Here is a 4,674-nt window from a genome sequence, read left to right as displayed (position 1 = left end):
CGAAGGAAAGTTAAAGTTTCTTTAAAAAAAATTGTTACTGGTGATAAGACATGGATTCTTCACTATAAGCCTGAGATTAAATGGCACAGTATCCTCAAACCCTAACCAAGAAAAAGTTCAAAAGCCAACTATCAGCTGGAAAATTGATGCTTACAATGTTTTGGAATTCTCAAGGGACAGTATTGGAACACTATCAGGAAAAAAGTTTCAATAATCAACCATGCTCATTACAGTGAAATGCTCACTGAAGAGCTAAAGCCTAAACTTCTGATTAAATGCAGAGGACTGCTGCTACCCAAGGGCATTGTGATCTTGTGTGAAAATGCACAGCTACATTGCCTCTGCCCACACTGTTGACACACTTCAAGAACTTCATTTTGAAGTGTTAAAGCATCCTCCATATAGTCCTAATCTTGCTCCAAAGGATTTTCACTTGTTTGGTCTCCTGAAAGTAGCCCTTGGAGGGCAAACATTCACCTTTGATGAAGAAGTGAAGACAGCGGTGCATTCGTGGCTCACAGCTCAGCCTAAAACATTTTATATAAGGGAACACAAAAGCTTGTTGACAAAGAGTGTATTGAAAAGCAAGGAGAATATGTTGGAAATGATGTATTTATCTTTTCTAAAAAAAGTTGATTAAAATAGATTCTACAGCCAGACTGCAAATAATTTTTACCTCACCCTATGGGCTTCACCAGATGCTGTGCACAGGAATCAAATGGACTACACCTGTAGACAAGTTTCAACTGATTGGATCAGACTTGAAACCACTTCCAAGTCCCATCTTCGAGGTAGTCTGAAAAGAATGGTCCATTCAACCTAGTATTGGAACTCATTGGTCAATAGATCTTCCAATGGGGGATTTTAAAGTAAAGGAGAAAAGAAAAGCAGTTGACTAACGGTGAGAGCCAGGAGTCCTGATGTAACACTGTGAGTTAATGCGCTGGACTGCAAAGTCGGTTTGAACTGAAAGGTTGGTGGTTCAAGTTCACTAGCGCTCTTTGGAAACCCTCTACAGGGTTTCTTTGAGTTGGAACTGACTCCACTGCACTTAGTAACAACAGTGGTGAGAGCCAGAAGCCCTGGTGGCACTGTAGGGTAAAATATAAGGTAAATATATGGATAGTCAGGATGGCCAGACTTCATCTCCTTGACTTTGGACCTGTTATCAGGAGGAACCAGTCCCTGGTGAAGGACCTCATGCTTGGCAAAATGGAGGGTCAATGAAAAATGGAGGTAAAATGGAGGGCATAGGGCCAGCAGCAATGGGCTGAAATGTAGCAATGATTGTGAGGATTGTGCAGGACCAAGCAGCGCTTTGTTCTATTTTGCATAAGGTCTCCATGAGTTGCTTCTGACTCGATGGCACCTAACAACAACAGGCTCAGTTTCCAGCCAAAGCAGCTTGTACATAGCCTCCACCAATCTGTCAGTGGAAGTTTGAGTGTTGCCATTATGTTGAACAGATTTCTGCAGAGCTTCCAGACTAAGGCTGAGCAGGAAGAAAGGCATGACCATCACTTCTGAAAATGAGTCAGTGAAAACACTCTGTCCTGTAGGGTTGTTAGGATTCAGAATTGAATTGACAGCTGTGGGTTTGGCTGGGTTTATCCAGGTGGGCCTGGTCTCATCAAATGAGCTTTTTAAAAGCTGAGAACTTTCTCTAGCTGGTAGCAGAAAGGAGAGTCAAAGATTCAAAGTGTGAGAAGGATTCAATGCAAAAGAAGTTCTCCGTTGCTAAGAAGAAGTGGGCCACTGGCCAAGGACCTGAGAATGGCCTGTAGGAGCTGACAACCATCCCTGTTAACAACCAGCAAGAAAATAACAGACGTTGGTTGCTGGGAACTAAAGTCTTCTGGCAAAAGGCAAACGTTTCAAAGAAGACCTGAGCTCCAGGTGAGAATGCAACAGGCTAGTGCCTTGATTTCAGCTTGAGCAGGGAGCCTTAGCAGGCATGTTAGATGTCAGAGATGATAAATGGATGTTGTTTTAAGTTGTTTTGTGGTAATTTGTTACACAGCAATAGAAAAAGAATATACATAATAAATTGTCAGCAGGTCCCCATTTTGTTTTTCCCAATTCTAAATTGCACTTTAAACCTGCCCCACACATTTAATGTTTTTTCAAACATCTTACAAAAGATATACATTTTTAATGTGGTATTTTACCTTTATAACTGTTATTAAATTTTACAATTAGTGATAGGTAGAATAAAGCAGGGACAGGGAACATCGGCCCACAGGCTATATGAGACTCGCGGAATCATTTGGTCTGACTCTGCCAAGGCAACCACAGTTTCAGCCTTCACATTTGCTGTTGGTAAGTGCCGTCGAGTTGGTTCTGACTCATAACAATCCTGTATAGTGTTATTGAGGAGTGGAACCGCCAGTTAAGCTTGAACCGCTGACCTTTTGGTTCAAACCAGTCTTGCAGCACATTAGCCCACAGCGCCATACCAGGACTCCCATTAGGGGTGAATTAATTGTTTGACCAAGAATAGCAGGCTAATTTTTAAGTTGGTAATTTTGTAAAGCCTGCAAATGATGTTATAAATATCCAAATGGCCCTTGGCAGAAAAAAAGGTTTTCCACCCCTGGAATAAAGGAATTTGAATCATTCTTGTAGTAGTAGTTGTTGTTAAGTGCCGTCGAGTCAGTCCCAACTCATTATAATGCTGTATAGGGCGTCTTAAGAGAGACTGGTGGGTTTGAACTACTGACCTTTTGGTTAGCAGTTCAGTGCTTATCTAAAGGGTCAGCTTAAAAGAGTAAGACCCTGAATGCAATGGAGTGACACGGTGGTTGCAACAATAAGCTCAAACATTAACAATTGTGGGGACAGCACAGGACCAGGCCGTGTTCCTCATTCTGTTGCACATGAAGTCACTAGGAGTCAGAACTGATTTCATGGCAGGTTAACAGCAACAACAAAGGAGCTTTGGTAGCTTAGTGATTATGAGTCAGGCTGCTCACTTCAAGGTCAACAGTTCAAAACTACCGGCCATTCTGCGGGAGAAAGGTGGTGCTGTGGCCTAATGCACTAGACTGCAAAGCCATTTGAACTGTAAGGTCGGCGGTTCAAGCTCACCAGCTGCTCCTCAAAAACTCTCTACAGGGTCGCTATGGGTCAGAATCGACTTGTTGGCATTTAACAACCACCATCAACAACAATTATGGTAGTAATCATTGTTGTTATTGTTTTGCTATTACTATTGAAATTGATAAGGCACCGTGGGGGGGAGGGGTGTGGTGATTAAGTGCTCAGCTGCTAACTGAGAAGTCAGTGTTTCAAACCATAGTGGTTACGAGTTGGGCTGCTAACCTCAAGGTTAGCTGTTCAAAACTACCAGCCGTTCTGCAGGAGAAAGACAAGGCTTTCTGTTCCCATAAAGATTTACAGCCTTTGAAACCTTGTGCAGGGTCACTATGAGTGGGAACTGATTCCACAGCACCTAACCACCACCAGCCAGTCCTCAGGAGAAAATGAGACAGTCAGCTTTCTTATAGATGAGAGCTTTGGAAATCCTATGAAGCAGTTCTACTCTGCCCGTAGGCTCACTAGGAGTCGGATTTCACTGGACGACAACAGGTGTGGTGTTTTGGTTTATGTTCAGCGTTAGGGTCCTTGGGTTCTATCTCCATCCCTGACTAACTGCAACTTCACTCCTCTCGAAGCCTCAGTCTGCTCACCTGTGAAGACTCACTGACACTTCCTCTACTAGGTTGTTATGAGGGGAAAGCATTATGTAACTCGAAATCCCATTCAAATGTTAGTTCTATAAATTTAACAGTGTGAGTTGGGCACTAACCTGACCGGTTGGCACAGGTTGTGGGGTGGGGATGGCAATGGTGACAAACTGAGAAGGGGCCCCACTGTAGAAGGGGAGGAGACAGCTGACCAGCATTAGTCATGGCCCTAGGCCAGGAAGGCAAGTCTTTGCTATGTCCCCCTAGTCCCCTTAGCCCACATGGTGATCCCATGCCTTGGCTAGACAGCCTGGCTGGGCACTTGGCACACTGGCACTGGCTCTGAGGTTCTGCACTGAGTAACAGGATTCTGGCCCCTGAAGCCATGCCTGCCAATGTCTGGCTTGGGGAGGGCAGTGCATGCGCCAGATGCAGGGAGACTTATTTTTGCTCGCACTATAGGCCCACAGCCAAAAAAAGGTTAAATTAAGATGATTTTGTTTTGCTTGATAACAAGTTCAGATCACCTGTTTTTTAGCAGAAGAAATTAAGTCATCCTAACAACGTATCCTAAATGCATGCAGGTCTGCAGTAAGGTTGAAAAATGGGAGCCACAATAAAGATTTGAGGACAGAGAAAGGAGGGTTGAGAAAAATGGGAGGGAGACGGAAGAGTCAGAGGGAGAAAGACAAAGGAAGAGAAACAAAAGTGTGAGGAAGGAAAAAGCAGCATAGATGTATACAGATCTGCCTGACAGTGAGAGACAGGAACCAAGAGAGATGGGTGGAGAAAGAATATCGGCTCCATGGATTCTAAAGGGGTGCATTGAAGGTAGTCATGAGATAATGTGTTTTGGGATGTGATTTCCTCCTGCTGTAGCATAGTGGTTACAAATTGGGCTGCGAGTCACAAGGTCAGCAGTTCGAAACCACCAGCTGTTCTGCTTGAGAAAGATGAGGCTTTCTGCTCCTGTAAAGATTTACAGCCT

The sequence above is a fragment of the Chrysochloris asiatica genome, unplaced genomic scaffold (assembly GCF_000296735.1).
Source record: "Chrysochloris asiatica unplaced genomic scaffold, ChrAsi1.0 scaffold00024, whole genome shotgun sequence".
Lineage (NCBI taxonomy): Eukaryota > Metazoa > Chordata > Mammalia > Afrosoricida > Chrysochloridae > Chrysochloris > Chrysochloris asiatica.
The sequence above is the reverse complement of the archived record's forward strand: the minus strand, read 5'-3'. Positions refer to the sequence as shown.